Source organism: Macrobrachium nipponense, chromosome 2 (genome assembly GCF_015104395.2).
Source record: "Macrobrachium nipponense isolate FS-2020 chromosome 2, ASM1510439v2, whole genome shotgun sequence".
Taxonomy (NCBI): Eukaryota; Metazoa; Arthropoda; class Malacostraca; order Decapoda; family Palaemonidae; genus Macrobrachium; species Macrobrachium nipponense.
This window is the reverse complement of record NC_087201.1, coordinates 135,528,900-135,541,527: the sequence shown is the minus strand read 5'-3', so window position 1 is coordinate 135,541,527 and position 12,628 is coordinate 135,528,900. Positions and strand designations below refer to the sequence as shown.

The 12,628-nt window shown below is 37.2% G+C and overlaps 1 pseudogene; it reads right to left on the bottom strand.

The window, feature by feature from the left end:
* Positions 1–12,628, bottom strand: part of LOC135221019 (myb-like protein P) — a 555,563-nt pseudogene that overhangs the window by 204,769 nt on the left and 338,166 nt on the right.

The following is a 12,628-nucleotide window of genomic DNA, read 5'->3' as shown; positions in this document are numbered from 1 at the left end:
AAAACTTCTTTCTTCAAACACAGCCATCTACTAGTTTTTGCATAAATTCCCAATTTTCTTCTTCGCCTATCATCTCTAGGCTTGAAACATATCTGAATGGTGATCCTGTCACTTCGTCCAGGCCAAGATATTATTAATTATCAGCAACTGCCATCATATTCGTCGAGACTGTCTGATGATTAAGTAACTGGATTTCTATTTAACCAACATTCTGACTGAAAAGCCAACATAGGTCAAGGAACAAATAATTACGGGGTTTCTTGTATTGCTGTATATTCTTTTACATCCCATCATTATGATGGCCGTATCAGCCCTAATTTGAATATTTCCTTAGTATTTGGGATAATCTCTAATATGCCCCCTGTCAATGATATTGAATCAAAGGCAATTCGTCTGATCAGTGACGTCCAACTCCCTCGCAACTTCACAATACCTGACAGTCTAGAACTTCCAACTTTAACTTCATGGGGACACGGAATCCTTGGAATGCAGAAATCGGTAGGTTTCTTTCTCAAAACATTCAAGTTCTGGCATATTCATTTGATTCCGGCTTTCGGTAACTGTTCCAATTCTCATATCATACCTCCCATCTAATTTTTATTGTCACCTTCGAACCTGCACTTGATACGTACTGGGTTTCCTATTTTTCCGACTTTTTGCAATCGCACACGTACCTATATATATATATATATATATATATGAATATATATATATATATAGATATATATATATTCAAGTGTGTGTACACTTTGAATGGGCATACTTTCACGTTCACTTGAAAGACACTGAATGCATCAATATAAATGGATACAAATACACGTAAGAATTCCGTTATCGGAAAACCATCCAGCGTATCCTTTTAACGACGTATAATAAATAAATAACTTCGGGATGTGTCGGCCAGCCTTAAATTTCACGTTATATTGAGCATCTTGCCAAGATCTTATGATATAAGAAAGTAAAACAGTGGCCCAGAAAAATTATATGGATCCATCTTACGACATTCTCAGAGATTTTACTAAGCGAATTTTTTTTTTATCTTCTAAAAGTAATATGCATCAGTGAGAGAGAGAGAGAGAGAGAGAGAGAGAGAGAGAGAGAGAGAGAGAGAGAGAGAAATATAATTTTTTTAATCTAAAATTATTTAATTGCAGAGCGTTTCCCACCGTCACCATAATTTACAGTACAATTCCATAAATATATTTCTATACTTCCAAACTTCATCTACGTTAGTAATTCACTAACCTGACTTTTTTTTCTACCCGATGACGCCGAAAGGGCCGCCCTACAACGCAATATAGCTCCTTTTCCATGAAACTTTCCACGAAAGTGACTTGCAATTAACGGCAATGGGTGTAAAAATAGAAGTTCTCCCTCCCTCCCTCCCTCCTGGCGTGGCGACACGGCCTTATGATCTCGGCAGACTAAGGGACAATGACTCAGAATTCTCGCCTCGTAAAATGAGGTTCAGTGCCGCCGCCGCCGCCGCGCCCATTCCTGGAGACCCATTTCATTTGCGTCAGTAAACCATGAGGTAATTTAGCTTCTAGTCCCAAGAGTTATGAGAGAGAGAGAGAGAGAGAGAATTTTGCTGGGAGGCTAAGCTATGGCAACTTCACCGTACAGCTGAGGCGACAGGAATACTTTATTCTTCCCTACAAGTTACATCCAGGAAGTGTGATTGTTTGCTACCACGGTTTCTTTCAAATGAACAGCCTTCTAAGCCCAAGATGTTTTTTGTGTCAGCAAGGAAAGACTCCATGATATTAGGATGAATACTAACTTTTGGAAAAGTAATCCATTCTTTCACGAATTAATCCAGGATAGTACCAGAAAGAGGAAGTCTCAAGATTTAGTCAAGGCTTTCGAGAGAGCAAATGGCGATGCTTGAAATTTTAGAAAGGGATGCAGACTTACTTTAAAGCACAATGGTTTTGGGTCATAATTTCATTATATATATATTTCAAGAGCAGCTGAGACTGACTAGTTATTCGATTTACTCACCGTCAGTCTTCTATTAATTTTGATTATCTTTTCTTTATCCAGTGGATTTATTCCTTGGTAACTTAAAAGGAGTTTTTTTTAGGCGTTCCAAAAGAAAGTGTTTTTTACCAATAATAATAATATTAATAATAGGAAAAGGTGTCGTCTGCGGTTTTCTCACGAGCGAAGCGGAGAACCGATTCCAGCTCAAAGGCTACCTATAGTCGGTCGATACTGTAAGATCGCTTTGGAGCGGCACATTTAAATCTTTCCCTTAACGTTAATCCCTTGTTTGTGGTTTTGAGTGAGGTCTGTCATTGACTGTAGTTTCCACTCTGGTTTTCCATACTATCCTATCACAATGGCAACTTGGGTGCGATGGATCTTTAAGTACATGGCAGGTTTAAGATTATGCCACTCAAGGACCGATGACCATTTAGATCGTCGCCTAAACTGCGGTTTGGTAACACAGGCAAAATATTAAGCCACATCTTGCACTTATGAATAAAATAAGGTGTCCACTGAAAATATTTAAAGCCCAATGTTTTTTTTTAATGGCAGTGTTAAACTAATGGCTGTGCTCTGGAAAAAAAGTTTCACTTGAGCAGGCTCTTCCCAAACATACTTTCGATCTCAAAACGAGACATCTATCATCAAGGGAATTCCTTATCCGCCGAACCCTAGCGACCTTAGTGTGCATGACACATTATAACAGTTATGATCTGTGGCCCGTGTTGGGCGAGGGGAGGGCTAAGAGACATGAGAAAATATTGTTACAAGGGCTTCGGTGGATATCTACTCTTCATTTTCACCATCCACTAACATTCCTATACACGACATTCCCTTATGTCTTTCAGTTTCATCTCGGTTTCTCCTTTCCCCAAACTATTAGTGCCCTCATCACACCAATCACTGGTTTAATTCCCTCTTGCCAACCTTCTAAAACAACATATCTGTGCAATCACTTTATTTATGCATTCAAGAGAGACATTAAGATATGCATAGCAGTCGAGGATTCTGACCGTCCAGGTAAAATGCCAAACATTCCATCTGAGCTGATTATAGGTCAAAAGACGCATGCAATCGGGGACCAACTGCGTTCCAGAAATAGCTGCATTGGCATGCTCCAACCTAGATCTAATTTATTCCTTGATCGGAATGGCGCATATAATTTCGATCTTCCCACAAGAGTGATCTCTAAGGATGAATAACAACTGGACAAAAGAGGATCTTCCCGTAATTTAAACTCGGCTACAAGTTTGATGAAACTCAAACATATTGAATGGTATATATTCATTACATATACAACTTTATTTATCACCCTTCTTGGTCGAGAATCCCCCTCTAAAAATAAACATTACCCAGATCAAACTATCCTTTCCAAAAACTAAGAATACAGCCCCTTTCCACTTTCTTTGTGACCACGGCAAGCATTACTGGTGAGGCAAACAAAAGTTCCTTTTTAATTAACTTAAAAACGACAGATATGTACGTCAAAAAAATTCTGGAATCTAGGTCATTACTGAACTATATCACGCGACCAACGACCGCAAAATGTTTTCGCAAGTAATTTGTTAATAATAGAGGTGAGCATGTGAGTTCCCATAGTCATTATGATTTCGTGTTTTTTCTTTTACTGGATATCATAAACGATGCTCTTTTATTTGCAATTTCATTTTTATTAACTAGTAATTTATTAGTCTCCAGATTATAAGATTAATAATTTGAAACAAAATAACATTCAATACTTGAAGACATCAAGAAGCCCCTTAAATATAAAAACCTAATACCTATGGACAGACAAGAACTACTTGATTACTTTAGCATTAGAACACCCATTATGCAATGACAACAAACTTATGGGAAAGTAATGACCAGTGGATTTCGTTCATACAGGTTTAATTATTACGAACGTTGTAAGCAATCACAAAAACGAAAGCACACGCAGATTACGGGTGGACTGGCAAGGAGAGACCAAACAATTGTATATAACTCCCAATAATTCCTACGCAGAATTTGGACAAATGAGAAGACGGATTTGTTCCACGTGTGCTTACTCAAACTGATTTGGTCAATGCTTCGTCTACTCCTACGAAGTTATTCTTTTGTCTGTCTACGAGGTGAACCTGCCATTACTTAAAGAATGATGAACATCCCAAATTTGCTTTCGTATTACCGGCGATTTGGTCAAGCATAATTTATACGGGATAAAAGCATGGATGCAGATTCTCAGTACTTTTAACGTTGTCAACAGAAGTAGGTCAAAAGCAAATTACTACTCTCAGCTTGAAAGAAGATAAAAGTAAAATAAAATCTAATAAGGTTGTCCCTCTTTAATTTTCTAAGTTAATTCCCTTACAATCCCTCCTTGGTTTCAGATCCAGTGAACTCTTAGTCTGGCAATTAACTTCATTCTGCTCAAGTTAAATGAAAGCTGGTTCAGCAAACGGTAAACTTTGATATGAAAAAAAACTAAATCATAAATATATATTATATATATATATATATATATATATATATATATATATATATATAATATACACACACATATATATATATATATAATATATATATATATATATGATTTAGTTTTAGTTCATATATATGAACCTCAAAATCAGGGTAAATCATTAACTAGGAGCTAAATTTGAAGAATAATTGTCAATCCAAATTCTCCAATACATGACGGAGGTTATGAATTTCATAACCTCCAATACATGATGGAGGTTATGAGCCTCTGTTCTTCATGAGGAATAATCAAGCATTTCCCCAATTAAGAGTGATTAAGCCCCATAATGCAACCTAGCCTTGTTTAGTTCAAAAGCTCCTAGCGTTTCAAGATTGCAATAAGGATTTTGTATTCCTATTACTAGTAAAGTATTAAAGTTCTGATTAATAGCATATTACACTAGGTTGGAAAACACTTTTATGTCTTTATTTTTTGGAGTAAAACGGTTTTAAAATTACTCTTGTAATAATCGCTTCGAATATTTGAGAAACACTGACCTAGTCAACGGATTGTGGATAATCTTGAATCACTTCCTTTGCAAAGTCTTGAATGAAATCGGGACTTTGTTCCAGACCGCAAACTTTCAGAATGAGATGTTACAGCTGATTTCATGCCCTTCAAAGACAATTTCATTCAATGATAAATCATATAAAAGGTAACTGAGCGATCGGCTTTCTCTCTCTCTCTCTCTCTCTCTCTTCTCTCTCTCTCTCTCCATTTCATGGATGGGCGCTTAGCTGGGATTAAAAAGGATTCGTTTATCTCCAGATTGTCTTTAATTTCTTTTTCAAGACGAGCAAACATGACTTTCATTAAACATATGTTGAGTCAGTAAATCTTTAAAGCGAATGACTGCAAGAGAGAGAGAGAGAGAGAGAGAGAGGAGAGAGAGAGAGAGAGAGAGAGAGAACTGTAATTTTTTCTACAATTGGGCCATTACTTTCTTTAGTGTCATCTAGCATGTAGTCGCATAAAGATTGATGTCAACTAAGATTTGTCCCATAAAAGGAAATAAAACATAACAAATAACTACTAAACTAGAAAATAAACTTGATGTAGAGGTAATTGAACCCCCTGCCAAGCTGTAATTATACATCATCATGCAAGCAGGAATTTCATTAGTCTTATGAAATAAAGCATGTGGGAATGACGGTACAAAGCACACTATACACTACACACGCAAAATAACACAGATTCCTACGTAAGGTATTCATGGGATTTCCTGATTTACTAAAATACGTTTTCTCCATCAAAGCAAAATTTAGTCTTTCCTTTAAGAAGGGAGAAAACCTGCTTAATGACTACTAAAAGAAAACGAGATTTAAGCTATCTACTAAAAGAAAACGATACTCACCCTCGATAGCTTGCGTTCCTCCCTCCTCAGCCTCTCGGGAAGTTCCAGAGTCTTGTTGTGGAGGGAAGTCCATAGCTTGGATCTCCTCAGACTGAGGCTCAAGCCCTTCCGGTCCTTGTTAATGGCCTTCTTGGTCTTCTCGACCGCCCCTCCTCCTTTGATGGAATTCTTAGCAGCATCCTTAGCGACGTTCTTCTCCACAGTCTTTGAGGAGTCCATGTTTGTGGTCTTCAATCGGGCCAGGTCATTGTAATGCTGAACCTGGGTCAGTTCGCATGACCCCGCGGCATCAGAGGTCAGGTCGTTGAAGATCTTTGTGGTGGTCGCCGTGGTGGTGGTAGGCGAAGAGGGTCGCTTGACTAAAACGGCTGTTGCAAGGGGAAGGGTCAAGACACTGGGAGAAGGTATTTCTTGATTAATATATTGAGCTCTGCAAAACAATCTACGCTTAGGTTTGCAGGATGGCTGTTACAGTAAAGGATCTGCGCAGCTGCAATCCCTCGTCTCTAGTGAGTTGAAGACGGAAGAAAGAGTTTCTAAGTGAGTACAAAAGACAAGACAGAAAGTCCAATCCCTGAGAATTTCAACGGTCTAAACAACACTAGTCAACAGAACTAACTACGGTTTCTAGACTTATTTTTTTTTATTTTCCTAGTCATTCCATTTTCTTTTGTTTCAGAAACACTTTATTCCTATCTCTCACTGTTGTATCCTCGTGTCCTTCTTCTTCTTCTGATTATATTGCCGTTGACTTGTTCACGCCTCTGACTCTCCATCACTTGTGTTCAACATGGTATGATCCCAGTTCTGTGGCGGGCAAAGAACACGAGGCATTACTATCACTACGGTGACGACTACTCTAAAGGCTCTTTCTCGGTTTCTTCACATCAACATTTCTTAGTCACACTAGTCGCTTCCGGCGAAAGAATTCTGCGAAATAAAAGTAATTTCAGTTAATGGTTGAATAAATAGTTAGCAGAGAAAAATGCATAATTCAACAAAATCTTCCAATATCGTGTAAAAATAAAGCCATCTCTTAAGAGGTGGGTTCAGGTTCAAGTACCGTATCGTAGGTGAGTAAGAAAAATCATCTCCACTATGTTTTCTGAGACTTTTTTCCTCTCGTAGACATCTCTTTTTAGCTTTCCCTAGTATATGCACTTTATCAACACCCAATGCAATTTTGCGTTTAAAGGAGATAAAACTGAAAGTAAATATCAACAAGATTATTATTTCAAGAAATTTGCACAAAGGAAGGAGGAATGGAAGTGGATGATTCACACCGTTAACTGAAAAATGTATAGAATGGAAAAACTTCCACGATTGATTGTTAAAACATATGATTTTTCAAAGAATTAAAATGGTGTTATACGTCAATAAAAGACAAAAATGGAATCTATAAAACTAAACTGAAAGGTTTAGAAAAAAAGATATATGAATGGTTAGCAGAAACGTTTAACTGGATACTTAGAAGAAACATAGTAAGTAAAGATGATGAGAAAACCAAGAAGAAAAATTGTATAAAAATGATTCATCTGATGCTGTTGACAAACGAGGATAGAAAACACGCTTTTGAAAGATGGAGTGTTCGAGAAGAATTTGAGATCTTAGATACCTAAATGTGTGCAAGGAATCTGAAAGTTGTACCAAGTGTGTGCTGTACTGACTTCATGATGATAAGGATCAAATACAACTTTTAAGAAGTGACATGAATCAACGGGAGAGTTTTAGGCACACAAGAGTTCCAACAGTGATATATGAAACATCAGTCCTGTTGCTATTTCCTTCAGAAGATACTTTTCAATGTAAAAGGTCTTTTTAGCTGATACTAATACTACTTCTAATGAAAATAATGATAATAAAAGAAGTAACCTGACGAAACTATTGCCGCCACTTCAATTAACAATGATGAAAAGGAAAAATATGAAGGGACGAGATATCGACTGGGCGACACGAGAGATGTGGACCAGGGTGACAGGGCAAGATTGATTTGGGCATCACCAATTACCAGACTTAAATTAATTACAGTTTTTTTCTCATTCAACCCATCCGTCATTCGAGTCACTGCGTTTCAGTCTTCAATCGAATATTATCTCGTGTAACACCCTAATTGACTCCAGGTCTTTTTAACAAGGACTTTCTGGAGAGAGAGAGAGAGAGAGAGAGAGAGAGAGAAGAGAGAGAGGAGAGAGAGTTTTTCCTTATCCCCTCCCATTCCTTGATTACTTCCCAATAATTCAGTTATAAGCTGTTAATCCCCCGTCTCTCTCTCTCTCTCTCTCTCTCTCTCTCTCTCTCTCTCTCTCTCTCTCTCTCTGCAGATAATTGAGGGAGTGTCTATTTATTTGAGAAGCTTTTATTTTCCATATATTTAAAAAAAATTTTTTTTTCAGGTGTAAAACCCGTGAATTATTTATACTTTCCACAACTGAAAATAGCAGATTAGAGCAATGGCAGCTTTAATTCTAATGTGAAAATTATTGATGGAAATTCTGGTGCATAATAACTTAAGAGAAAATTAATTCTAAATATTTATGACAGATGGAATGGCTGACTATTCAGAACGTATTCAAATGAACCAATAAAATTATAAATTCAAACATGATATCTATGTATGTATGTATGTGTGTGTAATATATAGTACACACACACACACAACAACACACACAATATATATATTATTAATAATATATATAATATATTATATATAATATATATATGTGTGTGTGTGTGTGTGTGTGTAAATATCATGTGTACTTTATATATGTATATATATACATGCATATATAAATAAACGCCTTTTCCCCTTGGGTGGGGCGACTCCAAAAGGAGATAAATATTCGTTGCATTCAAGTTGCGAACCACAAGACCTCTACTCTGGCTGCAACCGACCTCCCAAAGGAAACGTGAGAAAATTAACATTGCAAGCATCCAGATGGCATCACTATCACATAAATAAAATCTTCATAAAACGCTTGAAAATACAAAATGCTGCCTAGAATAACAGGGACAAAATGTCAAAGTAACACAAAGTTTCCTCGAGGATCGGGAAAGTGAATGCGCACTAAGGGACACCTTCTGACAGAGGACGTGATGGAGATTATGAATTTTGAATGAGTCCGACAAGAGGAGGATTTTGGGGAAGACGTTCGGAGTATCTGGGGAGCGTATTTTGAAAGGTACGAAGGACAGCCACAGTTTCGACCATTTAGGTAACGGATGAAGCTTCTATAGTAACAATAACAATGATCAGAACTTATTCTTAACGTTATTACATCAATCATGAAAAAATAATTCCGCGCTAATGATAATGGTATTTCTGACGAAAATAAAACAAAACACCCGTGACACAAAATTAAATGGACGTGCTCCACGTGGAAGCTGAAGTCAGGAGAAATTAAGTCTCCGCATGAATTTCGAAAATCCGACAGCAACTTGAAGCCCCAAAGGGAATTAACCGCCGAAAGTCTAAATAAATGAACAAAGTGGCTGGAGAAGTCCCTGGCTTTGCATGAGGTGCATGGCTTGGGTTTAGTGTGACCCAGATAAGACACCCCCCCAAACCCCACTCCCTCTCCCTTCCACCCTCTTGGTCCTGGAATGCGATTATGCTTGGAAAGGGGTAGTATGGGGGCGGGGGGGGGGGGGGGGTTGTTTACAGGAAACAAACATGCACATTAATGCGAGAACTCAGGACCTCGCTAGATCTTGGTCATGAGACGCGAAGGATATGTGGTCTATAATTCCGGCCAATTAGGTCGCCACGGCTAAAACGCGAAGAAACCGCCGATTTACTCGTTGCTATTCACATCTGAGCTCTCTTGATTAATCAGATTCCAGGGAGCGTATAAGCGCTAAATAGAGCTCACTCACGGACTTCAACTGGACACGACGAAGACTCAATGCGCCAGTTGCTAATTAACAGGCGATTGAGTGGCTTTTGGAATTCTAAAGGATTCAACACGTATTTTGAATAATAATAATCTCTCTCCCTCGTCCCCTGACTCATTCCGTAATTTCAAGGGGAGTATCAATGAATATTATTAAAATAAAACACATATCAGTTTAAATATTAAAGTTGTAACTTTTTTACATCTGACATATTATGAGATGCGTTCTTTAGTCTTTAAGATCTTGCGGAATTGGTGGGGGGGGGGGGGGGGGGGGGGGGGGGGGGGGGAGGGGGGGGGGGGGGGGGGGGGGGGGGGGGGGGGGGGGGGGTGGGGGGGGGGGGGGGGGGGGGGGGGGGGGGGTTTCATCCCGTAACATTTGCTAAAAATTCTCTGCTCGTTAACAATTCATTAAACCACCACTATCACCTTTTATAGTCATTTCAGCGGTATATTATTCATTATAACCTATAACTTTAAATAACTTTTAATTAACAATTTACATGCTACAATGAAGAGCAATAACATTATGTCGGATCGGTAATGAAAGTTGTCCGTTCGTTAGTACAAATACTATTAAAATTATGACGTTTTATTAAAACTCAAAATATTGCCTGCATTTGGAACACCCGAAAAGCCCAATAACTATTCAACCAACGGTCTAGGTATAATATACCTAGTTCGTGATTCAACCAAGCCTCCACCGCATAGAATGATTGTATATGAAAACAGAGTTGTGTAACATACCACTTTTAAAAATGTCTACTCAACAAGTAAAAACAAATACTACATATACAGGTTACATGACTAACGGCAGTTGAGCACAGGAAACTGAAAATACCGGAGAGCGTTACGCAGCTTTATGAAGTAGCATATTAAAGCTTAAATCAAACTTATGGAAATCAACATTAACTGACACCGTTTGGAAGACAATTCCAGTGTTACACAGCACAAATGCTGGACCACATGACATCATGCCACCTCATCAAACTGCAAATGCTGATGCTATGGCAAACTCGAGGGGCACGCATGAGCTCAAAGAGAGAGTGGACTTTCACTAAACAAAAGAAGGATATGGAAGATGGCTAAGCAAAGAACTTGCAAAGATGGCAAGAACCACAATAATCATTCTTAGAAAAAGCAAATCTCCAGTCAATAATTAATTCCCTGCACGTGAAACTAGAAATATGTAAGATGATAAAACAAGACAATTAATGGCAAAGGGTTGAATGAAATAATACTGATATGTGAATAGCTGCCAGTATAATATCTTCAACCAAAACAATTTTTCTAACATTGGTGAAAACAGTAAGAGTTCCAGTGAAGTAATCACGCTTCTGGCTATTACATGTTCCACCAACTATGAATAAAAACTCATAAAGGTAGGAATTTACAATACTGTCTAAACGGCATCGTTGAATCTTTTGGAAAGACTCAGTAAAGTTGGCAATGTAATTTAATATGTGTTGCTGTTATAACTTTATTCCCGAAGCATCGAGGGACGAAATGGGTTGATCATTAAGTTTCTAAAAGTTTACGAGGTAAATAACTGTAGTGAGAACACACACGCAAAAACAAAATTTTATATATATATATATTATATATATATATATATATATATATATATATATATATATACACATATATGTATATATATATATATATATATATATATATATATATAAATATATATATATATATATATATATATGTGTGTGGTGTGTGTGTGTGTGTGTGTGTGTGTGTGTGTCCTCACAGAAATGACGATGTAAGAAAATACTTGATCATAGTACAAATATGAAACACAAAAGTGAGCACGTACTAAGTAACTGTCTTCGATCGATTTGTTTTCCGATCAATATCTCATCTACACATTCCTCAGCAGTACAATTTGCTATCAAAATAAAACCAAACAGTCGTCATCCATTTACTGCGTCGTTTAATCTTTGTCCAGTTTTGCGTTCTCACCCAAGAGGAAACCTGTGCAGTCAGATCATCCAACTTTAATTTCATGCGGTTGGAGTTTGACCTTGCCTTGGGACTTCGGTTCATTATTGAAGGCGCGATTCGTTTTAACTATTTTCTCTCAACATCCTTCGCTTTTAGGAGAGAGATAGAGAGAGAGAGAGAGAGAGAGAGAGAGAGAGAGAGAGAGAGAGAGAATTTCTCTGCATAAATTTCAGTGCAGGTTTACTAACCTTGAAAATGCTGTACAAGTTAAAATGTTTTATCATTATAAAATGTATGTTATTCATTCACAATCATCTCCAACATACCTCTAAAACTTTTGTTAATAATAAGGCTCATCCATTCATACACAAAGAAACACACACATACATTATATATATATATATATATATATAATATATATATATATATATATATATATATATATAATATATATATCTCAGGGATTTGCCAAAGTATCGGTACCGGTGGTATCGGCGAATTTCTGGCCGATACCAGACGATACTTTTGTCTTTATTATAGGAATTTAAAACCCTTCTATCGTTGAGACTCGTCATAAGCCGGAACATCATTGAAAATCGTAAAAATAAAACTCCTAAGAAAAACATTATTTTTAACGCTTTGGTTGTATTGAAAACTATGTAAACTGGATTTTTATTGTTTTTCATAAAAAAAAAAACCTGCCGTGAGTTACTGTACAACTAATGCTACAGCTTGAAATTAGACACATGCAGTGTATATAACCCTGTAATATGACCTTTCAACTTTTGAAAGTTTAGATAACAAGAGAACAATATATATTCTCCTAAATAACAGTAATATGGAGGTAACAGGTATCTGTATCGGCTTTAAAAGTTGGTATTGGTATCGGCAAAGGCCAAAAATTTAAGTATTCATATACAATTTCATGTAGTAACTCTCATT